This window comes from Solanum dulcamara, chromosome 2, assembly GCF_947179165.1.
Source record: "Solanum dulcamara chromosome 2, daSolDulc1.2, whole genome shotgun sequence".
In the NCBI taxonomy this organism is placed as follows: Eukaryota; Viridiplantae; Streptophyta; class Magnoliopsida; order Solanales; family Solanaceae; genus Solanum; species Solanum dulcamara.
In genome coordinates, this window is record NC_077238.1 from 45,833,230 (window position 1) to 45,854,767 (window position 21,538).

A 21,538-nucleotide genomic window follows, 5' to 3' on the forward strand; every position below is an offset into this window, starting at 1 on the left:
TATCAATTTAAGTAAATAAACTTCAAACATACCATATTATATGCATTTGGAATCATCATGTAAAAGACCATAATAATTAATCATTTAGAAATTGAAATATCAAGTTGAGAAAATATTTGGGCTCCATGGATAGAAGAACCCATGGATGAATACCCACATACCTTGCTTGAATTCACTAAGAATTGATTAAGAATCTTGAAGAAATTGGAAACCCTAGCTTGAATTTGGAGAGAAACCTTGAGGGACCATGCGAGTTTTTGCCTTAGAAGTTTTGAGAGAATGAATTGAATAGGAGGGGTCCTTGAACAGAAGAGTGTTTTCAGAATTTGAACTTAGCCATAAGGGTCTCTAGGTTCATTGAACTGAATTTTGAAAAAGACACAATTGCCTTTCATTAAATTTGGAAAATTGGCCCTATGGGACCCTTCTATAGGTGGTCGTTGTAACGAGTTGTGTAAATGAACTATCCTGTAGGCCTGAGAAAAGAGCCTAAAACATAGTCTTTGAAGTTTAGTGATGAGTCATGTATACGACCCTTCCTCATGGAAATGACCCATTCCCTGGGCTCGTCCTGCAGGTCCATTAAAACTTAAAAAATTCAAGTCTCTGAAGTTTTGTGATGGGTGGTCCATATGACCTATTTGAGCTTCTACAACCCATCTTGTAGGATCATAGACTTGGCCCTAAGGGGTTCTTGAAACGTGGCCTCTGAACTTAGCTTATGAGGGGTTTCTACGACCCATCTTCTTGAGGATAAATCATCCTATAAGATCGTAGAACCTCTCTTTAGGGGAACTCCAAATTTTTCTCTCGAAGGGTTGCTCTACGACCCTACCTTAGGATCCATAGAAGTCCCTATGAGCCGTAGAGGGGCTCATTCATATGGATGGGTTCAAAATTTTTAGACTTTTCTCCTTGGTTCCAACTTTATGACTTACGAGGTCTTACATATGGTTTTATTTCATTCTAAAGAATTTTGTTATATTCATGTTGATGGTGAGCTAGGAACATGTCTTAGCTCCTGTCCGTCTTGAGTAGTAAAGACATTATTGGACAAATAATGCAGAGTCTATATAGTCGAGTTTACACTCCCTTTTATGATTTATCTTTTAGACTCTTTCCTATGTTATTTTCGGTTTACTTTACCTTATGTATGCTTATGATATGTAAAGAGTCCTGGTTGGATCCCTTCGGGGTTTTGATCGCCGTGTCACATCTAAGGCCTTATTTGGGCCATGACAAACTTGGTATCAGAGCACAAGGTTTAAGATGTCCTAGAGAGTCCAACATGAGTGTCAAGTATACTCTTATTCATGGGTGTGAAGCAATCCATATTTATTAATAAGAGGCTATGAGGCATTTTAGGAAAATCCTTACTTCATTCATGATCTATGTCATGCGATAGAGTTTACTCTAAGACTTTCTCTTCCTAATAGGTTTTCTTTGCGATTTTAAGAAATGCCTCCTAGAAGAGAACCTATGCAAATATGGGTCAATGCGAATGAAGACCGAGCTCCTCCGGTTCGTCAAGGAAATCATCCCCTACCTGACTAAGTTACTAATGTAAAGTTCTACACTGTTATTACCATGCTAGCCCAAGTTGTGCCCAACCAAGGAGTTGTTGCTCCTTCTAATGCTCCTACTCTTGCCTCTAGAGTAAGGGAATTTAGAAGTATGAACCCTTCCGAGTTCTATGGCTTGAAAGATGATGAAGATCCCTACGAGTTCATTGATGAGGGTTGTAAGATAATAAGTATTATAGGGGTGACTTAGGAGGAGAAAGAAGAGTTGGCGTACTACCAACTCAAGGGTGTTGCTCAAGTTTTGTATATCCAATGGAAGTCTGAGAGAGTGGATGAAGGCCCTATTGATTGGGAAGCCATCAAGCTTGTTTCCCTTGATCGATTCTTTCCTCTTGATCTAAGGGAGGCAAAGGTTTTGGACTCATCAACCTTAGGCAAGGAAACATGGGTATGAAGGACTATGCTATCAAGTTTACTAAGCTATCAAAGTATGCTCCTTCATTGGTTGCCGATCCACATTCCCAAATAAGCCAATTCATATCGAGGGTGTTCGACTTGGTTGTGAAGAAATATTGTACCACCGTGCTTGTTAAAGAGATGGACATATCTCACCTTATGACTTTTATTGAATAAATTAAAGGAGAGAAACTCAAATAGATGAGGATGAGAGATTCGAAGAGGGCCCGATATGAAGGTGGGTTCTCAAATGCTAGGACCGCTGGTGAAGAATTGGCCTAGAACATTGTCTCCTTCAGACATTAGAAGCTTTTTAGGATTAGCCGGATACTATCGAAGGTTTGTTGAAGGGTTCTCCTCTATTGCTTAATCTTTGACTAATTGACCCAAAAGAAGATGAAATTTCAATAGTCGGAAGAATGTGAAAAGAGTTTTCAAATATTGAAGGATCGCCTTATGTCGGCTCCTATTTTGACAATGCCTGAAGGTTTGGATGAGTTTGTTGTTTATTGTGATGCCTCACGTATTGGTTTGGATTATGTTTGATGCAATATGGTAAGGTTATATCATATACCTTGAGGAAACTTAAAGTGCCTGAATGAAACTATCCAACCCACAATCTTGAACTTGCGGCGGTTGTCTTTGCCTTGAAATTTTGGCATCACTATCTTTATGGGGTGCATGTTGATGTATCTAACGATCACAAAAGTTTTCAATAGGTGTTTAGCCATAGGGACTTGAACCTTAGGCAAAGGAGGTGTCTTGAACTTCTAAAGGACTATGATATGAGTTGTTTGTACCATCTGGGTAAGGCAAATATTTTGTCCTATGCTTTGAGTCAATTGTCCATGGATAGTGTTGCTCATATTGAGGAAGGTAAGAAGGAATTGGTTAAGGATTTTCATATATTTGCACTATGAGGTGTATGTTTGATCGATGCTAATGAGGGAGGTGTTCTTGTGCACAATGGTTTAAAATTGTCTCTTGAGGAGGATGTTAAGCCCTAATAAGACAATGATCCAGTTTTAGTTGCATTGAAGAAGTGGGTTGCCAAAAACGTAATTGAGGCTTTATCCTGAGGGGGAGATGGAGTACTTTGTTACCAAGGTTGTTTGTGTGTTCCCAATGTGGATGGACTAAGGCAATTGGTATTGAATAAGGCCCATAGTTCTGGTATTATATTTATCTTGGATCTACCAAGATGTATCATGATTTGAGGGAAGCATATTGGTGGAATGAGATGAAGAAAGACATAGTGGAGTTTGTGTCTAAGTTCCTAAATTATCAACCAGTGAAAGTTGAGCATAAACAATTGGGAGGTTTGTTTCAATACATTGAACTTCCTACTTGGAAGTGGAAAGATGTGAATATGGACTTTGTGATGGGTTTTCCTCATACTAGAAGACAATATGCTTATATTTGGGTTGTTGTGGACCGAATTACTAAGTTGGCATATTTTCTACTGGTCAAGACTTCCTATGGTGTCAAAGACTATGCTAAATTGTACATTCAAGAATTGGTAAAGCTTCATGGTGTCCCCTTGGCTATTATATCAGATTGAGGTACTTAATTCACTTCACAATTTTGGAAGTCATTTCAAAAAGGTCTTGGTATGGAAGTCAAGTTAAGAATAACTTTTTTCACAACCCAGCCTAGGGCCCAGTCATAACACTGCAATCGAAAACCCAAAGGGCTCCAACCAAGTCTCTTGACATATCATAACCATGCATAAGGTAAAGTAAATGCAAAAATAACATAAGAGGATTCTAAACCATGAATCATAAAGAGTGTAAGAATTGATAACATAGACTTTAAAACATATTCCCAATAATGCTTCTACTACATAAGAAGAGCAAGGGCTAAGACATGTCCCTAGATCACCCTCAATATGAAAGAAATAAACGTCTTTGAAAGAAGAAATGATTCATAACTAGTCCTCAATGGATGAGGAGTCACAAAGACTTCATCGGGTAAAAGCTCTACTAGCCACGTGTGATAGGAGAGTGATCCTCTACCCGTACATTATGAGTCAATATAGGCAACAATATGCGTTAGTACATTTCAATGTACTAAGTATGAGGGCATAAAATGCAATATGAATTATAAGATGCAATGATCAATCAATGTACATGATAAGGGATAATTAGTAAAGTCATGAGGAAAACATATTGATCAAAGCATTTAAAAGACAAGGTTAAAAATCCTAAAGATCGTAAAGGACATATACATATATGGGATAGAAACTATAATCGACAATAAGACCATGCGAGCTGTAACATAGAATCTCGATGTTTCCCCTACAATGAAAGAAAGGGAAATCTACTTTCAAGGGTAGACTCTACCCTGCTAGGTGGGTCATGTACTTACTCTATAGGTAGATCCACTAGCTAGGCCATGAAGGCAACCTATGGTGGCATGTAGTTTAAGAGTTTTGAGGCTGCTACTAAGACTTTTGGTAGGGCACCCACCTCAAAATCACCTTTTCCATAATTTGCATGAATTTATAATTTGATCATAATTAAAATTCATAATCATAATTCATACTAGAAATTAGCGTAAAACATGAATACATAGTCAATTTGATTAAAAGCAATGAGAATACTTTGAAATTATTGAACTTCATAATCATACTTCATGTAATTCATCATAGAAATTAGCTTCATGCATGGGAAATCATAATTCAACTTGAAATCATATAATTCAGGTAGAAACATACTTATAATGATAATTTGTAATGATTAAAAATATAATTGAAAATAACCCAATGCAATTCATCAAACTAGGGTTACAAACCTAATTGAAATTCATGAGATTTTGAATGAAAACCTTGGGAATCTATGGGTGGAAGGGGCCCATAGATCAACCCTACATAGCTTGAATGAATTTGCACTTGAAATTGAAAAAATGGACTTGTTCTTGAAGAAACTCTAGCCAAGGTTGATGAAGAAAATGAACTCTTGAAGAAACCTTGAGACAGAAGTCTTAAAGTTTGAAAATTATTGAGGGAAAGAATAGGTTTAGGAGTATTTAGGACAGTTTCATAATGAATCTAGTCCTAAAAATATCCACATACATTAATGAAAGAACAAAAAAATGACCAGATTATCCTTCATTTAACTGGAACTAGGAATTACCACGAAGGACCTATCACGGTCTGTGATGCTCATCACGGCCCATTGTGGTGTCCGTAATGCCAGACTTGGGATTGAAATCCTGAGAGTTGCAGAGAAGAGTTTCAGGACCTCCTCCATGAAGACCTTTACAATCCATGAAGAGCATCACTGTCCGTGGACCATGGTATGGTGCAGAATATATAGGTTGGTCTATAGGAGCGACCACCATGAATACCACCATGGTCTGTGAAGGGCTACACGTCCTGTGATGGTGAGGCATGGTCCTTGCCTTGGGATCAAATTCTGAGGTCTCAAGAGAGGGGTCACCACGGCTCATGGTACTCACCACAGTCCATGGTCCCTTGTTGTGGTCCTTTGTTGCAGGTCTAAGCTTCAGGGATACCACTACGGTGGCACACTATGAGGCGTGGTGTAGACTACCACCCATAATGACCTTCCATGGTCATCACCTGGCACCTGAAATAGCAGGTTTCAGTAATTTCATATATTGATCCTTATTTTCCTACTTTGCAAATTATGAGGTCTTACAATATCTCCCCCTTGGGAACATTCTTCCTCAAATGGGAATGAAGTTAGTATGAAAAAAATAAGAAGGGAACATAACAGCCCAACATGTAATGCAAAACATCTCGATAATGCATAAAACAAGAAATACTTAATCTCAAGAAAAAACATAAATTTAAAACTCATCTTATGAACATGAATGCATATGAAACAATGAAAACAACTGAAATGCATAATTTGGGCTAGTTGGATTATGAAGGAGCTAAATACCTCAACTAGGAACGAAAGGAAAGATATGAGGATATTGAGACATCACATCAACTTCAGCCTCCCATATAGTACCCTCAACCTCTTGATTCCTCTATAACACTTTAATTGAAGCTATTTCTTTGTTTCTCAACTTTTAAACTTTCCAGTCTAAGATCTCAACCAGAACCTCTTCATATGAAAGACTCTCCTAAATCTCAATGTTGTCCAATAGCACAACGGAGATTGGATCACTAACACACTTCCTTAATAATGACACAAGGAACACCGGATGAACCAATGCCAAATCAAAAGACAAATCCAACTCATAAGCCACTTTACCAATTCACTTAATAATCTGATATGGTCCACACATAGTGTGGAATTAGCTTTCCTTTCTTAACAAAACCCATATTACCCTTCATGGGTGAAATTTTTAAGTAAACCATAGCATTAACTTCAAATTCAAGTTTCTTTCTCATCACATCTGAATCAAACTTTTGTCAACTTTGGGCCATTTTCAATCTTTCTCTAATGAGTAACTTTTTCCATAGCCTAAAATACCAACTCAGGTCCTATCAAAGCAACTCCACCTACCTCAAACCAACCAATAAGGGATTTAACCGCATACCATGCAAACCTTCAAATAGAGCCATCTCGTTGCTAGAGTGATAACTTTTATTATAAGTAAACTCTATTAATGTCAAATGGTCATCCCAATTTACTTTAAAATCAAACACATATTCTCTCAACATATCCTATAATATTTGAATGATACGCTTGGCCTGACCATCCGTTTGTGAGTGAAAGATTGTACTTAGCTTCACCTGGGTATGAAGACCTTTTTAGAAAGATCTCTAAAACTAATATGTAAACTGAGTATCTCAATCAGAAATGATAGATAATGAAACACCATGAAGTTTCACCAACTCTCGAATATATAATCTATCTTAGTCCTCATCTGAGTATAAGGTTTTAACTAGGAGAAAATGAGCCGACCTAGTCATTAGAGCAACAATCGCCTAAATGGAATCATGTTGCCTATGAGTATGAGGCAAACCTATAACGAAGTCCATATTCAAGGCTTTACACTTCCAAATAAGAATCTCAATGGCTTGAGCCAAACCTCCTAGGTTTGATGCTCAACTTTCACTTGTTGACAATTAGGACACTTAGTTACAAATTATGGCATGTCTCTTTTCATGCCATTCCACTAATATACTTCTCTCAAATCTCAATACCTTGTAATAAAACACTCAATACATTGTACATTCACCCACATGCCTCACGGATCTTAGATTGAGTGATGAGATAACTAAGTTTGAATAACTGCGAGAGAAGCATGAGGTATGGCTTAGGTTCAATAAAAAGGTGGCAGAATGTCTAAACAACGGATTGTACGACTAAGTTCTACTCCAAATTTTTACTGCTTATTGGATAAGATGAATCAAGCGGTGGTGAACAACTTGTCGGGAGGTTCGTTTACAAATATCACTTACCATCAAGCGTCCACTTCTTTAAACTAGATGACCAAGAATAATATGGCATGGCACACTTGAGATAGGGCAAATTCTAGTGGTAGAGCCACATCTATAATAATAAATGAAATAAGAAAGAAAGAGGAGAAACGTGATGAACAAATATCCAAAATGATGACAAGTGTTGACCTCCTAGCTAAGCATACGTTGTGTACCAGAAAAAAGAGTGTAAATGCCATTGGGGAACATAATATATCATTTCTTGATGAGGAAGCAACATATGTCTAATTTGATGAAGATGTTAGGTATTTGGAAAACCAAGGGGTGGATTCTTGCCTAGGGTATGAATAGACCAACCAAGGTCCTTGATATCCTTAGGAGGAGAATCAAGGTTAGAGAGATCGAGATAGTTGATAGAGAGACCACGATAAATAATAGTGTGATCAAGATAGAGCTAGAGGAAATGATAGGTACAACTATGCGAATTCAAATCCGTATGTACCTCCCTAAACATTTGATTTTCCTCAAGGCCAAGATGTTTGAGTGACCCCGGTAGTTCCAAATTTGAGAAGATGCTAAATCGCATCCTTAAAAGGGTCGAGTCTATGGATAATAGAGTCAAGGAGATCAAAAGTGATGTATCTAATTTGATTCAAACTGTTAGTTCCCACTACACTTCAATCAAGAACTTAGAGACTCCAATGAATCATTTATCGACTCAATGAATTTAAGAGCCATGGGTCTTCTAAGTGACACTCTTCCAAACCTGAAAAATGATGGCCATTGTATGGTGATAGTCACAAAGAGTGGAAAAGTTATTAATGATACCAAGGTGGCGCGGAATATGATTACTAGTGATAAAAGTAATGATGGGGTAAAGCAGAGTGCACCCATTATAATTGAGGTTGATGAGAAATTGTCAGAAGAGGGAACAATTAGTGTTGAAGATTAAAAGGAGGTCAATCCTCTTAATTGATGATTCAATTAAGGAAGAAACAGGGGATAAATACTCTAAGGGAGATGATCCTAATTGTCCCCCCCTATTATCCTCAAAGAGTGATTAAAAAAAAGAAGATGAGCATTTGAAGAAATTTATAGATCAACTCAGCATATTGTCCGTGAACATTCCACTAATTGATGCTCTACTACAAATGCCGGAGTATTCAAAATTTATGAAGAAGCTTCTACAAAAGGATATGGTGGTTAATATGAGCATAATTGAGATATCTCTTTATTGCAATGTAGTAATGGCTATTACTATGGCCACAAGGAAAATGGGGAGCTTTCACCAATTCGTGCACCATTGGGGTGCACAAATTTGATAAAGCCTTATGTGATTTAGGGAAAAGTATCAATTTGACGCCTCTTTTGATTTTCAAGAAGTTCAGTCTTGAGACTCCCAAAACTATTCCTATAAGGCTATTAATGTTGGATCTCGATATTGAAAAATAGGTTGGCATACTATTTGACGTGCTAGTCAAAGTAGACAAGTTTATATCGCCGATAGATTTTGTTGTGCTTGATTGTGATGTGGACCTAGAGGTGCCTATCATTTTAGGATGACTATTTCTCTTCACAGGCTGAACAATAGTTGATGTAGAGTATAGAGATTAAATTTAGAGTTGGTGAAGAATCGATTATGTTCAAAGTGGACAAAACTAAGAAACTTTCTGATGAGTTTATAGTGGTATCAGTGAAGGAATCAGTAAATGAGATGGTGGAAGATCCACGAGAAAAAGAAATTTCACCTGATATCGGGTAATTTTGAGGTACTTGCGTTGTGCCACAATGTTAAATCAAGCACTTCTTGGGAGGCAATCCAAGTATTTTTATTTTTGTTTACTTTACTTTTTGTTGTTTTTGTTGTATTTTTAGGAGTGCAAAGAGGTTCTAAGTGAGAAAGACAAAAAGTGGGCATCTTGGACATTGGTACCAACCATGCGTAATGTCGTTCAGGTATTATACATCTCTAGTCAAATGCAGGTTACAATCATATAACTAGGAAGAAGCCTTGAAATCTTTTCTTGACCAGCGTACAACAGGTCAAACATTGTACAATGCCAGTTGAAGCACCTGTGTAGGTCAGTGCACTGACACAATTTATGAGATTTTTGCATTGCAATGAACATCCACCGGCTACGATTGTTATCTCGCCAATCCCTTGCAAGAAGGTAGATATGAAAAGGTTTGAAGTCTAACTCTTGAAAAAACCAGAAAGGTCAACCTTTTACCGCCTTTTTCCCAAAACCCAAGGACGTCCACCAATTTTATACTTAGCATGAGAGAATTCACCACCATCATTCCTTGGTCTCTTTGACTCCTTATTTTTCACCTTTAGCTTTTCACTCTCTATTTGCTCTGCATAGGTCATGAGTCTAGATATGTCAATTTATCGAATGAACATAGCCATTTTGCATTGCGTTGAGACCATATTCGACTCACCCAATACAAACTTGCTTATACGAGCTCTGGTCAACAACCATGAATGAAGTATATTTTGATAATTGAGTAAACTTGAGGGCATACTCCCTCACACTCATACCACCTTGCTTAAGGTTGATGAACTATTGCACTTTGTCCTCCCTCAACTCCAATAGGAAAATGCGATTAAAATGTACTCCCTTGAACTCATCCCAAGTCACGGGATCTGCCTCTCTAAGCCTCTAACTTTTCCATTGATTAAACCAAATTTGAGCAACACCTTTCAATTAATACATTTCCAACTCCACCTTCTCAACTAGGCTAACCCCATGATATCCACAATCTTGTGGATACTATCAACGAACTATTGTGGATCTTCATCAACTTTAGAAACCCAAAACTCCGGAGGGAACAAGGGAAAAACTCTATGTCATGGACTTGGGTGCCCATTTTTGTATGAATTCAGTTTTTAAGTGGGGCACTTTAGACTTTTCCCTACTTGTTAGTTAATGAACCTGAACGTTTTTAGAACTTAATTTGATCCTATTAACTACCCTAGAACTCCTATTTTCCCTCATTCTTTCACAATTCAAGAAATACAATATTTCTCTCTCTAAAAAGGCTCTCAAATCTCCATTGAAGACTTTGAAGCAATTTTCTCAAGATCTTCATCAAAAATTCAAATTTTATTCAAGCTTATTCTAGATTTTCATTCAAGGTATATGTGCATTCATCCAAGGGTACCTTCACCCATGGATCCCAATATATTCTCATCTTTTTCAATCAATTCTAGTATGTATTTTATGGATTTGGTGATCTTAATTTAAATTATATGAATTATGATTTAAATTATGAATACGATCCTACTTCAATATAAATTGATGATTTTTACATGTCATTGAAGAGTTTTCTATGTTTTTCCTACAATTTTCTTTAGATTTCATGACATGGATGATGGACATTTTATATTATACTTAGAATTGATATTATTTTATGAATTATCTATGGGTTGATAAAAATTACAATATTTTGCACGTTTTCAATGCAATTTCACAATTTCTAAGTCAATTGATTGTAGATCCATGTTTTCACCTTAATTTCAAGTATAAGTCATGTTCATGGAATTTCAAGTATTTAAGAAAGTTTAATAAAAAGGTGACTTAAGATCCTTAAAGGTGACTTAGGACCCTAATGATACTCTTTAGGAAGTAAGATTTGTAAAGATAGAAGGCCTACACCCCCAACACATGAATCACATGATAATGAGCTATTCTTATGATATATTTATCAATGATATTCCGTTAGGAGTTGTACTTAGCATTAAGTGGACTAGTGGAGATTACCCATGTCCCATAACTACGTGCCACCATAGGATTAAAGGAGATTAGAGATGAGTACCCAATCTCGAAGACTAGAAGCGAGTACCCAGTTTTGATGAGGATAATGCCTTTATTTCCTGGCAAGATATATTGGGACCTCTTCGATGGGGCAATACATCAGAATTTATTTTATAACTCACATGGTTATATGTCGATTGACGGTTTCTCCCACACAAAGATTATGTTAGAATTTACACTATATTTTTATTATGACTCGTATTCTAACTTATGAATTTCTTACAATTTGTATTGACTATGTCGTATTTTCATTGTTCATGCATACCTCTCACAAGCTTAGTGCATTCCATGACTAACACATAATATTTCCTATATTGTATCATAATATAGGGTCGGACGATCATGCACATTTCACTCATGATTAGAGATTTAGTACTACTTCTATTATTGGTGAGTCCTCATGCTCCAAGGGCAAGGCACTTATAGTTTAATTATTCCTTATAGCTTTTACTTTTCTTGAGGGTGGGATAAGAATATGTCCTAGTCCCCATATTAGTTCATGTAGAGGCATGTTGGATATGTGTATGGAGTCTATATTGTCTCACTTTATTCCATCTATGCAGTATTCCTAGGTTTCTTATGAGTTTTGCTTAATTGTTACCTTATGTATGCTTATAATATGCTAAGATTCTTGGCTGGGGTTTCTTCGGAAATTCTACTCATCATGTCACACGTAGGGACTAACTTTTGTCATGACAATGGATTTTGAACTAACAACCACTGAATTATATCGACAAAGGATTTGGTATCCCATAAGAACGAATAGGTGTCTTGTCGGCTAATCACTAGCTTGAATGGAGCAATACTGTCTCGTATGGATGCTAAAATCGACAGGGTACAATGTTTAATTATTGGTTCACTGGTCCCAGCATATCAAATTCTGTGTGAAATGAAGGTCAAAGTGAGGAAACGACTCTCACTTCACAATTTTAGATTGTTTTTCCCCCAGTCCAATACAAGTCTCAAAGCAGAAGCTAATGGGTAAAAATGCAATTATGGAAATAAGTGCTCCTTTTAGAAAGTTCCAAGAACCAAATGGGGATTTGTACAATTATATACCTTTATCGTCTTCCCAATTAGGGATAGTGTAGAAAATCTCTTTTTTGTAGAGAAGATATCCATAGAGAATAGTTAGGAACTTCTTAGCTTGTGGAGTAAGAAACCTCATATCTTGGATTTCAGATTTTGTGAATCAAATAAGTTGAATATGGAGATTTCCTACATGGGTATTGTCTCTGTTACTTATTTTATGACTTGCTAAATCTTTAGCTAGGGATGCGTGTGCTCGATGGGGGTGTAAAAACGCGAATGGGTTTTGATTAATTTGCCATAAAATTGATTGTACGACATGAATATATTGTTGTCTTGAAGTTTTAATCTAAAATCAATAGTTGTAAACATTGATTGAGCTTTCTAACACTGTTTTGGCTTGGGAAAGTAAAATAGAGTTGGGTAAGACTCAATAGTTAGGACTTGTTGAAATTACTCTATGGGGTTGAGCAAGGAATGGAATAATTGGAGTAATTTCTCATTTAATAAGATTATCTAGAAATAGTCTATCTACTCAAGCAATGTTTGGTATTTTATTTGAAAGGATCTTGGAGTTCAGAAGAGTCTAAAGGACATACTTTTTATAGTTTGGGAGTATATCAAAATGTATCCTAGACCAAATTCTATCCATCTACCAATCAATTTTGTTTCGATTAATGTTTGCCTATTCGAGTTTAAACCCCAATCATTATGCACACCCCTAGTCCTTTCAAAACGTGGTAGTACAACTTCGTGATAATTCCCTATTTAATCACGTGATATTTACAAATTTTAGTTGTTAGCTAAAGCCCCAACTTTTATATATATGCATGCTTTTTGGGAACTTGAATTGATAATTCATTTGAGTGGTGAAATCAATTGAAGGTAATCCCATCATCTAAGCCTCTTGGTTCGACTACGACATCATAAGTTGGGTATTATTTTGCAAATGACCACCTATGCCCTGAAATATAGGACATAGTTGAGCATTCATCATCATTATCACAAACTAATTCCTTTTTCTCATCCTAAATGTAATCAACACTTCCCATGGACAATTGATTAAGAGCATCCGCTACAATATTAGCTTTTCCCAGATTGTACAAGACACCCATATCATAATCCTTTAACAACTCAAGCCATCTCCTCTTGCAAAGATTCAAGTCCTTCGATTACACACATATTGAAGACTCTTATGAGCAGTGAACACATCTACATGAACACCATAAAGATAGTTCCTATAAATCTTCTAGGCAAATACCAATGCCACCAACTCAAGATCATGAGTCGGGTTATTCCTTTCATGAATCTTGAGTTACTTAGAATCATAAGCTATGACCTTTCCATGTTGTATCAACACACAATTAATATAGATTGTGGAAGCATCACAATAAATCACAAAACCATTTGAACCTCCCGGTAGAGCCAAAACTGGGACTGCAGTAAGTTAAGTCTTCAACACATGAAAACTTGTCTTACAAGCATCACACCACTAAATTTTGACTTTCCTCTAAGTCAACCTAGTAAAAGGATAAGCAATAGAGGAAAAACCTTCCACAAATCATCTATAGTAAAAAGTTAAACCTAAGAAACTCCTAATATCTAAGGAAGAAAGAGATCTATGCCAGTTCTTGATCACTTTGGTCTTTTGAGGATCAACCTGTATACTCTCTCCAGAAAAAAATATGGCCAGGGAATTCTATTGACGACCTCAACTAAAATTCAGACTTACTAAATTTAGATAACAATTGATGGTCCTGAAGAGACTACACGACAATCTACAAATGGCCAGCATTCTCATCCTTACTTTGTGAATACACCAAAATGTCATCTATAAAGACAATGATAAACATATCCAAATACTTTTTGAACACCCAATTTATAAAATCAATAAACGCTGAAGGAGCATCCGTTAGTCCAAAAGAAATAAGCACATATTCATAGTGACCATACCAAGTCCCAAAGGATATCTTTGAGATATCATATATTCTGACTATTAGGTGGTGATAGACTAATCTGAGTTCTATCTTTGAGAACAAACGGTCACTCTAAAGTTAATCAAACAAGTCATCAATATTGGGAATGGGGTACTTATTCTTGATTGTGACCTTGTTTAATTAACGATAATCATTGCATATTTTGAGAGAACCATTGTGCACAAAGTAAACTGGAGCACCCTATGGAGAAATTTTGGGTCTGATAAAATCTATATCTAGAAAGTCCTTCAACTGGTCTTTGAACTCCTTAAGTTTAGTTGGAGTCATTTTATAAGGAGGAATATAGATGTGTTAGGTTTCCAAAAGAAGGTCTATTCAAAAGTCCTCTAGGAAGATCTTTAGGGAAGATTTCAGGGATTCGTGCATGACTGGAACTAACTGAAGAGTTGGTGTTTCGACATTTGAATCCTTAAATGGTACTATATAATAGATTCAAACCTTGGAGATTATCTTTATGGTCTTAAGGTAAGAGATAAACTGACCTATATGCACTGAGGTACTACCCTTCCATTCACTGATTGGCACATTAGAAAAGTGAAATTTAATGACTCTGATTCTATAGTTGACTGAAGCATAACATAAGTATAACCAATCTATGCCAAGAATGATATATAAATCAAACATTTCTATCTCTACTAGATCAATTGAGGTGATTTTCTGAAAAACTAAGATCAAACAATTTTTGTATACTTGTTTAGCTAAAATTGAGTCATCGACAGGAGTAGAGACTAGAAAAGATTCTAATAAGATTTCGAGAGTGACATCAAAATTCATAGCAACATAAGAAGTCACAAAAGAAAGATTCACCCTTGGTTCTAAAAAGCATAAATATCGAGATGGAAGACGCATAACATACTAGTGAGTATATCAGGGGAATTATCCTAATCCTGTCAAGTCTGAAGGGCATAAAACCTAACTTGGTGCTATCTGCCACCTGAACTATGTGAAGTACCCTGGTGAGGTTATGACCTACTGAAGCTGCTGAACTACTAGGCTGAGTCCGTTGGTGAACATCCTTTCCCTTACCTTAGGATGATGGGCAATCCCTCAATTTGTTACTGGTCTTTCCACGTATAAAGCAACCACCTGTACCAACCATGCACTATCCTAGGTGATTCTTACCGTACTTTTCGCATGTGTGGAAAGAACGATCACTAAAATTACTATCATGAGACTTAGAGCCTATGACACTATGCTTGTTGAACTTAGGCACCAGAGCACTAGCAGAAGATGGGACCGAGATAGAAATACTTTTGTCAAAACTAAGAACGACCACCTCTGGACTTTTGATGAGGGTAGTACACATTATCTATCTGAACCCTCTTATTATATCTAGTACTCTCCTTAAGCTTCTCTTTCTCAATCTGTTGAGCATGAGTTATCTAATTGGAGAAGATATCCATTTTCTTGATCAACATCGCAATTCTTCATTCTTACCACTATGTGAGAAACACCAGAGACAAATTTCTCATGCAGAACCTAGAGTCGACCACCAAAGATGGAGCATACTTTGAAAGTGGATGTACTTCAAAAAGTACACCTTCATAGTCATATTAACTTCTGAAGCGGGATAAAACTATTTAGAAAAACACCCTTGAACTTTTCCCAATTACGTGGGCCTGTATCAACCTCCCTTTCATCCTTCCACTGTTAGAACGAAATCTAAACCACTCCTCTCAATTGATAAGTAGCCTAATCTTCACTCTCCGCCGTCGTGATGCCCATAATGCCAATAATCTTCTTAATGACCTCAATGAACTCTTATGGTTCCTTATCCACCTTTGAACTATGAAAGTTTGGAGGATTCATCCAAATAAACTCCTGAACTCTAGTAGAAGCCGCCTTAGCATTAAGGTTGACTAGGGAAACAACCGCTTGGTTGGCCTTATCCATTATCGCTTGGGCTAACACCTGAAAAGTTGCCCTAAAATCAATATGAGACACTTGTTTAGCTAAAGGGTCTGTGGGGGATAGAGGTGTTTGTTGCTCCTCATTCTTATTCCTTCTGATGTAAGCTCTTCTCTGAGGCATAATGTTATAGACATATAGATCAAGAGTTAGAAGGAAAATTTATAGAATTACACTCTATAAAACGAATAAGAGTATGAAAAAAGTGATGTATTTCCTAAAATGTGTCATAGCCTTCTATTCATAGATATGGCACGTTTGACACCCATGAATAATACATTACTTAATGTGGATTCCAGACACCCTAAGACACTTAAACCTGGCACTGATACCAAATTTTCATGATTTGAGACTACCCTTGGTAGCGACATAATGCTTAGAGCCACAAGTGACCCCCAAGCTAACCTCATGACATGGCATGACACAAAGATTTACAAAATCAACATAAGAGATGATTGAAATGCGAAAATATCATGAAGTCTAAAATAGTCTAACATATCAATATAGACAACATCTGAAACATCATAGGAAGAATTTAACTTGTTATCTGAAAACCTATGCTACTAATAATGAGTTGCTAGGATAAGCCCTTAGCTAACTCCAAATGTCTCAAACTAAAAGATGATACTGAAAAAAAAGAAGATAAAGTCATCCTTGGTACATGAGGACTCACCAACAGTATTATAGGCTTAATCTAATATAGAAGTATCCGTGCATGGGATACGGATCATCACAATCTATTATTACACAGTATAGGCAGAAAGTATGTGTTAGTATTTTGAATGTACTTAGTATGAATAATATACATAAATAAACATGATGATGCAATGACCAAGTAGTATCCCTAATATCTAATAAAACTGAACTAAAATAACTGAATTAACTGAAATAATTGATTTAATATAATAACTAAAAAGACTGACTGAGGGAGATACCATTAACCAACATGTAACCATGTGATCTACAACATGGAGTATAGTGAATTGTCTCACAAAAATGACCAAATGTACTTGCCAAGATATAAAGGTATGAGTCTGAGCTAATATGAATTCACTAAACTAATTTCCAATCGGGATAAAACTATGGCGGCACCTAATTCTGAGAGTGATAGCTACTAAAGGACCATAAACATTGGTTGGAATCCTTCTTCCCTAGTCTTCTTGGTGCTAAGTAATACTCCCATGAAAAACATGCATAAAATTAATACAGTAATTATTTAATAATATTGTAATTCTGATAAACTGATATACATAGAGTAGCTCCTAAATCATGAATTAAAACTGATAATAGCTGAAGATACTTTATTCAAAATCATCAAAATGATGATAACTAATATGTACTGAAAGATACCTTTTTTTAATAATCATATAATTCTAATATTCTGAGACATGCACTTGTAATTACATAATATAAGATCAAAAAAATATTTGTATGCTATGGGTTCATGAAAAAACCATTAAAACATGGAATTACAATTGAAATCACGAAATTATACTTGTAATCATGCAATTAGATATCATACTTGAAGAATAACTAAACTTCAATAAGAACCCATGAAGAGAATATAAACTCTAGGTTTGGAGAATCATAGAACTTGAGAATTGAGAATTTCTTTAGGACTCAATAGGTATAAGGAAACCCTTTGATGAAATCCAACATATCTGCAATGAAATCTCTAGCTTGAATGTTTTATTGAAAACTTGTGCCCTGGTTCTTGCCTTGGGAGGAACGTTAAGAGAGAAGAAATATATTTTTGGTCAGTTTTGAGAGAATGGGAGACTTAGGGTGATAAAAATACCTTAACCCCCCCTTAAAATAGTCCAAAATGACGTAGTATAAGGATTAAAAAATGGAAAATGACTAAAAATCCCCGACTAAAAGTTACTGGAGTCATCTACTAGTGGCATCTACAAATTGTAGTTCTTTCTATGTACTATAGAAGCCTATCCATATAAAATATATGGAATTTTTGGGTTAATGAAGATTTGGTTTGCGAGACCAATCTATGGATCATAAACCCATTTATGACCCATATTGGCTGATCTAGAAAGTTAGGCTTGATTTTTGATATTTTGAAGTTTGATTCCACGGAACGATCTACAATCTGTAGAACACTGTATGAGCTATAAAAGGTGTTCTTGGATATTACATTTTCCCTAAGTTTCACAACTTTGGTTTATGTACCCATCTATGGTCCATAAAAGATTTTGCAATCCATAATTCTTCTCATCTTGTTCAAGTCTAATTTTCCAAGTTCCCGAACTTTGGTCCACGACAAAGTCTATGATCTCAAAACCATTCTATGGCTTGTAAACTTGAATCATAAATCCTTGGAAAATTTTCCTGAATCCTGAAGATCATTTATGGATGATACCTGGGAGTCGTAATCCTATATAGGAGCCATAAATAGCTCTTTTAAAAAATTCAAAAATTGGACACTTCAAAATTCTAAACTACTCAAGGTTGATCTGTATTTAGAGACATTTGAGATATTATACCTACATACAAGGACAACCTATGGTTTGATTTAAGTATACTTGAATTTATATTTGACAAGGAGAATTTTTGAATGATCTACAATCCCTTGAATTGACATTTATAATTGTGTGTGAGATTCTCTCTTCACTGCATCCTTAATTTGAATGGTATTGTAAGACCTTGGAAGTTAAAAAGTCAAATGAAAGAGGATTCAAGGAAATTAGGCAGTCCACTAAGACTACGAGTATGTCTACAACTCATTGGGACCCTTAGAGTAATAGAGGTGACTCATAGGAGTATATTTGAGGCTGGAAAATATGATCAGTGGAGTGTGTTAGTCTATGAGTCATTTGGCAACTCGTGAAAGAGTCTACGACTAAGAGAAGTCATTTGTAGTGTAGGGTTTGAACTTCTACAACTATTGAGTCTAAGAACCTACTCTTTGACTCAGCATGACGAGTTAGAGGGGATGACGACTCGTAACCACGAGTCGTATGCAAACTTCAGAGACCTCCAAATATCAGGGTTTCCAAGACCTACAGGATGAGTTATTTCTATGACTCATCATCCTATCTATGATCCTTAGAGAGACATTCATGGACATTTCCTAACAAGTTTAATGAGGGGTAGTTTGATCATTTTGTTATATCTTATCCATGTATGTGGATGTTTTAAGGACTAGATTCCTAATTTTAATTATCCTAAATACTCCTAAAACCCTTTTCATTCCCTCATTAACTCCCCAATAAGTTTGAGACTTCTCTCCCAAGGTTCCTTCAAGATATCATCTCCTTGATCAATGTTTTTGGATAGGGTTTCTGCAAGAACAAGTCTTTCTTTCTCAATTTCTAGGTCAATTAACCAAGGTATATGGGTATTGATATATGGGTTCCTTTAACCCATGGAGTCCCAATGTTTTCCTCAAAAAATCTCTTGAATTTTAATTACTTTCTAACTCTAGTTTTGATAAATTATGTTCGGCTATTTCGATTATATTTTAGTTATTATTAATGATCATTATAAGCATGATTCTACATTAATTGTATGATTTCAAATTGGATTATGAATGCCTATGCATGAAGCTATTTTCAATGATGATTTACATGACCTATGATTATGAAGTTCAATGATTTTCAATGTATTTCCATGGTTTGCACTCAAATTGACAACGTATACAAGTTTTACCCTAACTGTAACTATGAATTATGATCATGGATTCTAATTTTGTTCAAGATATGAATTTCATGCAAGTTATGGAAAAAGGATACTTAGGATCCTAATTAGTGACCTAGGAACTTTATGATATGAATTATGCAAGTTGTTTGTAATATTGAAAGGCTATTACTCACATTGCAATTATGATATGAAAATGAGATATTATATGATTTTTAAACCTACGATCAAGTTTATGATATATGTTAAGTATGATTACTATGTTATGTATTCTGTAGGATTTGACGTAGCATCGAATGAGGCTTGAGCTGGGGGCTCGACCTACGGGTTCCTTGTGTAAAGTCTGTTACCTCATAACTATGTTCCACCATTGGATTTGACTTTATGTCCTAGCTAGTGTATCTACAAATAACACATGTTCATGACCCGCCTAGCAAAGTAGAGTCACGTTGGTAAGTAGATTCCCCTTTTTTCTATTATATGGGGAGAAATTAGGATTCCATATTATAGCTCACATGGTCTTATTATTTGTTATGGTTCCATCCCACCTATGTATATTCTCTAATGTTCTTCTGTGGTTTCATTCATGTCTTTTAAGTTCTGTGATCAAACTATGGTTTTTTCATGACTCCACTTATCCTCTTTTATATCATTCATGTTATTTGATCGTCATACCTTATGTTTTATATTGCATGACAGACCCATATACTTATTACATTCAAATGTACTAACACATATTTGTTTCCTACATTTTCTCATAATGTAGGGGTCGAAGATCATATTTCTTCCCCACATTGCTAGTTGAGTTCCTATCCGGCGAAGTTTTGGTGAGTCCTCATATATTGAGGGGGAGTTATGATATTCACAACCCAAACCTAGAGCCTAGCCATCATATGATGAATGAGACACCCGAAGGTACCTCACCCAAGTCTCTTAGCATTCATTAAGTATTTCATTGGTAATGATAAACAAATAGAGCGGAAATATAATGGATATAGGGACTGAGGGTCTTCACATTAATAAGAGTCAAAGACAACATAACATTCCTTACTATGTCCAACAATACCTTCTACATTAAAATTTGGCGGGGGCTAAGACATGTCCCTAGCTCACCCTCAAGATTAAGTCAAAATACCAAACTTAAGTTTCTAAACATAACATAACCTAGATAAGATATGAGTGTCGTTACCGTAACATGGGAGCTCACCAAAGTGGTAGCCTTTAATTCTTAACTTATCCACGGGAGGAGAGTGTTGAGCGACACCAATCCCTACATGGTGATATCATGTAGGCAAAAGTATGCGTTAGTACTTTGAAGGTACTAAGTATGTGAGTGTGCTATTAAATTAAGAACATAAGAGAGAGACATGTATATACAATATGCATAAGTAAACGCATGTATGAAAAATCATCATATGAATTGCTAAAATATTCATTTTGTAGAAAGCGACCTTAACCGATATTTAAGACCATGCAAGCTATTATATGGAATCCAACATAACCCTCTACGTTGGCATGGGAAGACTACTTTCCAGGTAGAACTCCATCAACTTTACATTCATTCTTTAACTTTGACGCTAAGGGCTAATTGTGGATTCACTTGCCTAAATAACCTATAAGGGTTTATATATTGGTGCATAGCTAATGCAACATGAGACTTTACTTAAGGACCCCTTAAGTTGAGTCCCCATCTACATGTTATATTCGGTGCTAGGTCAATCCCTCGGAATAACATTTAAATATCATAATAACATAAATATTGTATAACTTTAGACATCAGATCATCATCGGTGG